Genomic DNA, 11,069 nt, shown 5'->3' with positions numbered 1-11,069 from the left:
CATTTTCAGGGACTATTTTTAAAACTACTGGCAAGACATTATACAAAAGTACTGGAGAATCTCTATAATTTATGCAGTTGCCAGTAAATAGTGAATTTGTAAATGGGAAGAACATTTAAAACTGAATATTGATGAAATATGTTCACTGGACACTATTTTGATTAATTCCCAACAATGTAGAAATATTATTGTATGTTCCTTAATAAAGAAACTGATTATCATCAGTCAATTTCATTTAGTTGAAGTGTATGATCACTGAAGGAGACTCTTCTTACATCCATTTATTGCATGGTTGTTCATAGAAAATGATAATGGAAAAAGCTTTACTGAAAACCATGTCTAAACAAGATGGTAAGTAAGAGCTAAAAAATAAACAGCTTCATAAAGACCATTAACATAACAGATTACAAGTCATGTTTCTCACTCAATAATAATGGTAATTAAGTTGAACTAGAACTATGTTTTGGATGAGACTTTTTTTTTAAATACACATTTTGTACATAGCTGTCCACAAAGAAAAGGCACATTCATAGAAAAACAGTCAATTTGTCATGTTGAGGGAATTATAAGGAACAATTTCATCCTCAAGCATTTTTCATTAATAAATATGCAACAAATGTGGGTATAATAGTTAAGTGATGTACTTAAATCATATGCATGACCTCACCCTAGGCAATAACTGATAGACATAGTCCTCTCCCAGTTTTATTTGATCTGTTATGTAGTAGGAACATTTACTGGAGAGTTTAAATCAATAATTAATCTGAGGACAAACTATGGAACAAAGAACCACTTCGATAACAGTCAAATGAAGGAAAGCTATGGGAACAATGAACAGTAAGTGTCACTAGAGGGAGCAAGAGCGTTGCTTTTGGAAGGCAAGTACTCTAGCTCGACTTGTAAACCTACTGTACGTGAAGAAGAACGGGAGAAGGGTACAAGGACTGTCAGATTTTCCTTTTCAGAAGTAGGGGACGATTAGGGAACAAACAAACATTTTGACACCTTTTATACAGTCACCATCAGAGGTCTGGAGATGAGAGTTTGACATATATCCATAGCCGGGAAGCTGGAGTGGCTTTTGTTAAATACTACTTTCAATAGTTTTGTTTTACCCCAACAAATAAGCTCCTGGGCCACAATGCACAGGCGAGATCACTGTGCTTAAACCCCGAGGGAGGGAGAAATACAGAGATTCAAATGAATGTAGCTTTCTGACCTACACTTCCTCTAGTCCGATAACAATTAAATACTAGTGTTCAATACAGTACCACCAATTTGTTACAATAAAGTCCATATTGGTATGTACCTTAATTTGGAAAAGATTACAAAACTCAAATGATCAAAAACAAGTATGCAGCTTTGAGAAGAAATTGTGATCCACAGATATCCTACACATCTATAGTTCTATGTGTAATTCTATGGTGTGACCCAAGGTTTCATTCCATCATTTAAAACAATATATACATATTGGCTTATGATAATAGCACTTCGCTGATGGCTTGGTGGCAGGTAAAATGCTTGGAGTTGCTATCAGTGTTTCTTTAGACGTGAGGAAAGGGTCAGATGAGAGATGTAAGAGAGGTGGGAAGATGAGTGCAAGAAACAGTTGATGATTAGGATATGACCAAAGCTGTCCATTTGCACACTGAGAAGGATTCTGAAGAGCAATCCATTCACTGAGGTTTGAAAGGAGTCAAGGCCAGAGGTATAGAGCGAGCCCTTCCTCTCCTTGGTGTTCTCTCCCTCTCTCAGTCATCAGCGACAAAGGACAGAGCACGCAGCTCACTCAGCTTGGCTTCATTCTCCCTCTGCTCATCACTCAGCCCTGCCTGGTCGATCTGATCCGTCAACTCACTGAAAATATTGTGCATCTCCGTGAAGTACACCACCTGAAAGAGAGAAGGAAAGATAATGGTGCATTTACTGGGGTGGAAAACTTTAAGACGATGAGGGTCTTATGGAAAGAGAGCAGTTAAAGTTCAAATCAGAACCCTGCCCAGTCCACCCCCACAATCTAGCTACAGTTTACTTACAACATGCAGAGGCTCATGGTCCTATAGCCCTTCACCTACACTAATGAGAAGCCATTCAGAAGTAAAGGAGCGAGCCCGTAGAAATCAAACAACTAAAACAAAGCCCAAACCCCAGCTCTTCAGTGGGTAGTGACCCTGCCTTTTCTCTCCCAATCTGAACATGAGATAGAGAGTGTTCGCTGAAAGCTTTCTTGACACATCCCACCCCTGCTTCTTCCCCCAGTTCATGAGTCAGGATCCCAGGAGAGATGCTTTGATGATTAATAGACTTTAATCACATTACAAGACTCCAGAAGAGTGGGCCGAGAATGAAAGTACTGGGAAATACAACCCCTTGAAACCCACACACATTTCAATATTTATTCATGCAGCGATGCATACGCTACAGTGCACTTTAGGGGGCATTTCGGACTTATTTGGAAATGCACACGTGTGTTCTGCATAGAGGCTGGAATAAAAGAAGAGCTGCTGGCAGATCAAGGCATTGAAGAATAGAGAGACAGGCCATTTCAGATAGGAAAATTAAGATATCTCTCTTGGGTAGGGAGAAGACGTAACCACATGCAACTATAAGAGATTTGTCACAGGATGCATGCTGGTAGAGAAATGATCATGTAGCCATTTTCAACTAATTACATTTGAACTGTGATTAACTATCCAAATGTCTATTCCACATGACGTGTGCCAGCTTCAGTCCAGTTATATTAACAGAAGCTAGTTGGTATACCCAGTGACGAACCGGAAGAGGAACCCAGTTTGAAAAGCCTCTGTGTTTATACCGAACTCCGTCACCTAGACCACATGAGTGGGCCATGAGTATTGGGTTACCAGTGTATGTGGGGGCAAAGCGGATATTTTTCATTTAAAAAGTGGCTTGGTGAAAAAGCTATGGGATACATGTCAGTTATAATGTAGACCAGATCACTGTCTGGTCTGGGGTGAACATCCTTTATGTCATCCAGTCTCTACAATTAGCCCAGTAATCATGTGCCATAAACTCCACGGACCACCTATGAAAAGGAGCCAATGGCCAAATTCATAATTATTTATATTACCTTTTATATATATATATATATTATTTTTTTTACAAATGACCAAATACACCCCGTCACCCTGGCCCTGATGACTAAATATTTATTTAGACAGAGCTACACCGACTCATCTGACCTCAACTCTTTATTTCACTAACAATATTTAAAAAACATACAGTACATGAGAAAAAAAAAAATTGGGCATCCAATAAGATCCCATCTCTATCAACCTGGTCTATCAATTACCTCAGGAGAAGTGCAATATAACAATCATTATGACAGTAGCGTGTCAAAAGAACACATTTCTTTCTGCTAGTACAAGCAGTACAGAACACCCTAACCAAGAACAACCACAGGGAATCCACACTCAGACAATGTCTCAATTATCCAGCATCTGTACAGGTGGACAGGCACATCCGATCACAGCAGAGCATTGCGTCCCATTCATAGCCATTTCATGAAACTCCTGCTAGTGGTGCTAGAGCTCAGAACAAAGGGAGACATTGTGAGGGCGCCCTGGGAGCCTTGCAGCAGGTCTGGGGGAGTGGGAGTCCAGACCGTGCATGGGCTGCTGTGCTGACTGACCACCCAGGAGCGGCTGTGTTGGAGGAGTGGGTGTGTAGACCAGCCCAGCACTGGAGTCTGTCCCTCTGGCCCAACTGCGCAACCCCGCCTCCATTCACAGTGTTCTGGAGTTAGAGATGAGCTTTTGAATTTGAGTCATCAGCGCTTTGCCTTCAGAGGGCCCTCATTACTGTTTCAAGTCATTCTTTGCAGATGACTGAGTACAGACCTGCTCCAATGTCCATAGAGGAAGGAGCACTGAAAAAGGGACACTAACAGTGGGAAGCCCCAAAATCTTCACCCAATAGTTTTATATCCACAACCTGTCTTTATTAAATCCTTATCTTATAGGGCATTGGATCCATGTTTCTATAATCATCATTCTAGGGAGAGGTGATGTCCAGTGTTACATTACAGAGCAACTATGGAGGAGATAATCCTGATCAATTAACAAGATTACCAGAGACCTAATGGCAGCTGCCAAGTTTATTCAGACTGCCTCCAGTGACACCATCTCCTGAGCTGTGAAGATCAGGCTACGCTGCTGTTACACAAGTCTGTCTTTACTCAGCCAGCCCAGGAGGGCTCCATTCACTTCCAGTCTTCCAGTAACAGTCATCACATACAAGCCTACCCCCTTGTTGTAATCTAACAGAAACACAGAGAAAGTAAAGAACTCTGTCACGGAAGACAGAACTATGGATAGATCAATGGGCGCAAATATCAACTTCCTTTGAACCCCCTCTGGGCTAGCCTGGTTGTATCAATGACTAAATGTTGTTTGAGTCTGATAGGCAGCTTTCGGTCTGTCAGTGTGTTTGGGGGTGGGGTGCCAGCCTGGCCTAGTGACGTGGCCACTACTCAATCTGATTAGGCGTGTGCCAGTCTCTATCCCAAAAACAAAATGACATGGCTGGGGTGGGGTGGGGTGCGGGGGGCAGGCGTGGGCGACGGTTGAGGGTGCCCGGCTCAGCTGCTGGTCTGGTTAAAGCGAGACGGGCTTGCAGGTTGAAGGGCTGGAGCCAGACAGATAGACAGACAGACCTGGGCCTCCCGGGCTAATCAGGGAGGCGTGGGGGGTTAATCACATTAAGACTATGTGGAGGGAGACAGGAAGGATTACACTCTCTCTCCACTCCACTACCACCCTCGCTGCTGTTGGTCAACAGACAGCTGGGGGCAACACAACACTACAGATCAACAATCTACTAAAATTACGAATAAAACCCATTGGAAACTTTTCGGCCTGAGATTGGACAGATGTGAACAAGTTTTGTGTATCAACTGAATGCTCATACATACCTAGGCCTAATAATTCATAACTGTGCATGTATATATGCATTACAAAGATGGCTCACGGGAGTAAAACTGGGTATGTGTGCACACAGCCACATTATAGCTCACCTGTGCCCGGATGAGTGCCTCAAAGCTGGGCTGAAAGTAGTCGATGCGGCTGTGGTAGAACTTGAGCATCTCGTCCAGCAGCTGTTTGTTCTTGGCTTCAAAGTCCTCCCTGGCTGGTCTCAGCTCCTCCCTGGCCTGGCCGGGGGCAAACAGAAGACAGGTCAACACTTCAACAAAACACACATCATTACTATGGAGTCTCAACAATCACATTCCAGCTACGTTCTCAGGAATGTCATCTGTCAATAACCATGAAAAACAATAGGAGAATGAAAATGTGTTCTGACGCAGAACAATAGAGAAAAAAAGAAAAAGACTAAATCACGACCACAAGTGAAGAGGAGTGGGTTATGTGGGAAGACTTGGCTGTGTGCAGACCACACCACCGCTGATCAGGATTATGTGTGATGTATTAGTACGTAGTCTATTGGTGGGCATAAAGAAATTATATCTCAACGAATATGTATATGTATGATTTAGAGTGCATGATGTGTGTGTATGTTTGTGGGCGGGGGGTGTAACAGCATCACCTGTGAGCACTCATGTTTATCTTGAGAATCTACTCTGTGTGTCCGTCCTTAGTGAGTCTGTTAAAATGGTGTGGTAGTGTTTTGTCAAGATCATTTCTCTAAGAGCTGTGAGATTCAAAGACCAAGGAGATAGGGGGCCTGTTTAGGCTTTGTGCCCCTGACAATGCTTTTTTCAATGTGTGTGGGTGGGCAGCCATGTGAGGGTGTGAGCCCAGGCAGCACTGCATTGATATCTGTGAATGTGTGTGTGCTGCTGAAGAGGTCTCTGTGAGTGTGTCTACAATACTCAATTACGTGCCTGTATATGTGCAGCAGTGTCTTTTCTAAAGGCTATACTTGAGAGCCTGGTAGCTTGTGTGGGTGAACAGAGAGCACATGTACAGTATGCATTGCGCTCAACTATTTTTGTTCACAGCCAGTCAACATTTGTACCTTGTTCACTTCTTGATTGTATTGAACACACTAACATCATACTAGGACTTCTGCTGCCCAACAGAGAGATGAAGTGGCAACACGTGCTAGCAGAAGCTGTTAGCACTGTTCCGTTACATTGAAAGAGCAGCGTACCTGGTGCAGTTTGACCATGGTGGGGCCCGTCTTCTCCTTCTCTTCATACTTCTCTACTTTGGACTGTAACCTCTTGTAGTCCTGTAGAGCCTGCTCCCTTCGTTTCACAGCCATGTTGAGGCTGGGGAACACATTGCTGTACCTGAGACGCACAGAGACACAATGAATCAGAACTGACACACAGAGGCAGACCTTGAGACACAGAGAGACAGAGCGATAGATACCAAAGAGCCAAAGTGACTGCTTTGTACATGAGATGTGAACATAACGAGACATGACATTGCTCTGTGTACATGGACATACAGACAAGAGCCTGTCAGAGGAACAGCTGTCTATTGACAATATGAATGAAACTTCCTACATATTGCAATGTGTCCGCAATACAGACCAATAAATCTAAACAAATCATGCAAAAATGAATTTTGTTGTTGTCTTAAAATAATAAACGTGCATTGAAAAAAGTATTGCACTTTAAAAAAAGTAAACTAGACAAGAAAGAATAAGCTTTCTCTAAACCACCAACTTGTTGAAGTGCTCATGTGAGGTCTCGTGGATCGATACCATGCAGCACAGAAAAGTGTTCTCAAGTAGGAGACATCTTAGTGTAGACTGGAGTCACTTTCTAACAACCAAGGAGGCCAATTTTCGGTCAAACCGACTCCAATTTTTATTTAACTACTATAGCGCAAATGGCATGAAACAATTCAATTGGTTTCAATGATTTTATTCAAAATGAAAACACAATCTTTCCGAAAGAATCCTTGTCTCAGGTACTAAAAATAGGAAACACATTTGTAACTTAGCAACAGGAATCCGTGCCTCATCCTGGGACTTACTTTGCTCCAACACACTGGTTCTGTACGTTCTGTTTTTATGGGAAATACAGTACAGAAATGCAGCTACACCTCTTAATTTGCAAAAGATTTACATTTTCCAAACTAGAAAACTAAAACGGTTGCAAACCTGTTTAGTCAGAAAATCTTACCATTATAGACTAACCATTAAGTCAATGGTGGAGATGTCTAACTAGACATCTGGATATTCACACATTTGAGAGCACTTTAATGTACTTGTATGATTCTATATAGGCACAGTAAGTCAGGTGTCACATTCATCATGCATGATTACCCAGGTCTAAGTTTCATAACCTGATGACAATTCTTAGCTTTTCTATGATTCATCTGGGAGGATTCCATACAGGCTGCAGCTAGCTATAGCCTAGTTCCTTGAACGTCTGCTGCTCTCGCTAGTGTACAGTGTTCCAGTGATTCATTTTTTCCTCAAACAATGAGCCAATTCTCCTGGTCCCCTTCTTAATATACCACAGGTGAGGGGAATCCACAATGGACCTGACAAGAGGTTGCGAAATCCAGTCTGCCTCAACAAAGAGTAGAATAAGCCCTGTGAGGGGGTGGCCAGCTGGGGTGGGGGGAGTTGGGCAGCGTGACGTGACCTGGGCTCAGCCTAAGACAAGCTGTAGATTGTTTCCCACAGGAAGTTTAGAAGGGAGCGGCCCTGTATCGTTTTGGCGACGTCACAGAGCCCAGCCCCACGACCCACGCTCTCCCTCTATTTATAAAACAACACTTTGGCCCAGTTTACGGCAGGCAGCCAGGCTGGGTGGATGCCTTCCTCTAGTAATTTACGATCCGTCTCTTGCTCCAGTGTAGTGTACACATACTTCAAGTGCCAGGGGATTACACAACCGCCCCCTAAGCATGAATGCACTCCGACACGATTCCATTGGCCCATGACAACAATACACACCACACTGACTCATTAAAGACATAAAGGCTGACGGCATTCTCCTCCTCCAGAGCACCTCACTTCACACCACCTCTGCATGGCATCATGAGGTGCCATGTGATCAGATGCTCTCACTTCAGACTACATCACAATAGAGTAGTAATGATAACATCTGGGTCACTCACACATGTTCACATTGTAGGTAGGAGGTTTCCGACAGTCAGGAAGACCACCACTTCCTTTCTCTTAATGATGTGACACCTGTGTGAGCCGATATTAAGAGGCCACAGTTCTAATGCTGTCATACCTAGAGGATGCCAATGTGTCTGTTGTGCTCAGACTATCTAAAGAGTAGCTCTGTGGGAGCCTGGCTGACTCAGCTGACAGTGGCTGTGTTTGAAAGTCACTGTACACACTGCGTAATGATAGTTTGGGATTGCTGGCTGGGCTGGACATTTCCCTAGATGTCTCTGGTCTGACTTCCACATACTGACAAGTCGGCTCCAGACCAGCCTATATTTAATCCGGCCTCGTCTAGGCCTAAACTCTGTTGGACCAAGGGCGCACCACCACTGTCTGTGTGACAGGTCAGTCAGGGTGTGGTGGCTGGCTGGATGGAAAAAGCAGCTGGAGGAGAGCTTGTTTATGACAAGTTGATCCACAGCCGGACCGACACAACCAGACAGCCAGCCAGACAAGCCCAAGTCTGGACCAACCAGCCCTGCCGGAGCAGAGACAGTAGTCTGGCAGGTTGACTGACCGGTCCACTGAACACTGTCACATGACAAAAGGCCTCTCTAAGAACATGTTCACCTTCCATGTCTCATTGTTTATGAAATGAGGAAGTAACACAATGAATGCCAAGTTTACGCAATCACATAAGGCATTATTTATGCGTAATGAAAATACAAAGTCACTGAGAGGCTAAGTGTTGCGTGAAGGCTAGAGTGCCAACAGAACCTCTGTTTTGATAGGGAAGGTTTGCTCTGCCGCAACATGCCTGATGCTTTGTCTCTGTTGATCGAAAGTGGGAGGACGACTCACGCAAGCTAGATAGATACCTGATACACCAGATATAAAACAAATATATGGTTTTATTGTCACATTCACCAGATAGGTGAAACGTGTTGTTTTACAGGGTCAGCTATAAGGCAAGAGCAGAAAAAAATGTCTAAAATAACTTAAATAAAAAAACATTTCTGTGATTGTGAACTAAAATGTAGGCTAGTTTATAGGCTACATAATTTTGAGACACCCCCGTAAAACACATCTAATTGCTTCAATCTGACAGTGACAGAAAACAAAACAGCACCTTGAGTAACTCCCAAAGTAGACTAAATGAACCAGAGTGTCAGGGGCAGTCACTTTCTTCCCTAACCCCAGGTCTTACAACAGGGCTGCATTCTGTCTCACCTAAAAGAGCAACAAAGCAGAAAGGGTTAGGATAGGAGGCCTCATACCCACCCACTCCCCCTTAGGTATGAGCATGAGTAATCGAGTCCTAAAACGGACATCAAAGCTCGATCTTTAACCAGAGATCACTTTTTTTTTTAAATACTGTAAAACTATTTGGTGGAATGTGCTTTGTGGCTGCCAGAACGGGCAAGTGAAATTTTGTCTTGAAGACAAAGATAATTTGCTTTGACTCTAATGTTCCATTTGTACATGCGCCTTTCAAAGGAACAACAAAAAAGAAAACAAGTCAAGCATCACACTGTTCTCCTTAAATTCCCTTTCCCCTCCATATCTCATTCACTCAATTGCATTCCGACTCCTCCCTCCACACACGTAGCGTTGTAAAATAAAAATGTAGGAATATATGTTATTCAATTATTGCGCCAACGAGCGTCTGCGTTGCCAAGGGCTAAAATAGAAGTCATTCCTATTTCTGACGCAGATCGCGCTGCAAGCCCTGCCTCTCCCATCTCCTCATTGGTTTATAGAAGCAGATACCCACGTGCCATCTCATTGGTTATACCCACGTGGCTGATTGAAAAACGAACTGTTTTGCCGGTCATCGTGGTATTACTATGAAAGTGTAGATGCTAATCACCATATAAAGTTCAAAGATGAAAAAGTCTGGAAGGAGGAGAGATGACTAGAAATAATTCGGTTGACCGTTTTGTGTGTGGATTAATTGTCAGAGGACCTTGTTATTTTACCTGAAATGCACAACAGAATGTTTATATCCCAGGACAAATTAGTTAGCAACAGCAAGCTAGCTAAATAGGACAAATTAGCTATCAAGTGCAAGCTAACTAGCTAAATTGCATGTTTAATGCTTTTCGACCTGTCCCCAAATGAATGTCATTTGTTCAGAGTTTGTTTTGATATTTTAACCTGCGTGTCGTGATCGCGTTTGGTGTAGGGGGACAAAATACATTTATGCACGATGGCGCACACGCGCAGCCGGTTTGGGTTCCATGTTAGGCTTACAGAAATACAAGTCTATTAAACAAATATGATGGGATACACAATATATATTCCTTGTCAAGTTTTATCACAAATTCAAAATGGACTGTTTGATTGAAGTAGGAAAATATGTGTTCCAACAAGGAGCTACAGTTTTGTAATAATTGCGTCCCGTCTATTTCTCGCTTATGCTCCTTTGCAAACTGCTAGTGCCATTTAGAATTGGTTAGCCTAGGGCCCTAGGTTATAACCCCCCTAAACATTGACAAGTTCCACACTGAAAATATGCAAAAATGGTTTGATAAAGACAAAGAGCGCACATTCATCAGAATCATTGAGCATAGGCCTACTCACCAAACTGATGTCGTGGCTGTAATTCATCAACATACAATGTTCAATGTGGAAATGTACATCCACTTAAATTCCAGAGAACAGGCAGAATAAACTAAATCGAACATCTGTATATCGAAAAGAAGACAGATTTTGGTTTGTAACTCAGATTTTGTTATATTTCAACTGGCCAAATTGAGCCAGGTTTCAAATGATCACTCTTTGAAAATAACTGTTCCAAGCACGAGATGTGAATTACTTTACAATGGCAACTTTTTACATTTGGAAAAATAATGTTATATTTTATTCTGTTATATTCCATTTCTTTACAATGAAATAGGCGTGTCTTGACTATGATAAGGGCTCGAGAAATAAGAACATCTTGTCTGCTAAATAAATAAAAAATAAATATTTTTTTTTAAACAAGGATTCTAGAAGCAAGCACCACT

The 11,069-nt window shown here is 42.5% G+C and overlaps 1 pseudogene; it reads right to left on the bottom strand.

Annotated features, from left to right (window-relative positions):
* Positions 1 to 266: 266 nt before the first annotated feature.
* LOC135541382 (bridging integrator 3-like) overlaps positions 267 to 11,069 on the bottom strand; it is a 50,435-nt pseudogene continuing 39,632 nt past the window's right edge.

This window comes from Oncorhynchus masou, chromosome 1 (genome assembly GCF_036934945.1).
Source record: "Oncorhynchus masou masou isolate Uvic2021 chromosome 1, UVic_Omas_1.1, whole genome shotgun sequence".
Taxonomy (NCBI): domain Eukaryota; kingdom Metazoa; phylum Chordata; class Actinopteri; order Salmoniformes; family Salmonidae; genus Oncorhynchus; species Oncorhynchus masou.
This window is presented reverse-complemented; position numbering and strand designations above follow the sequence as displayed.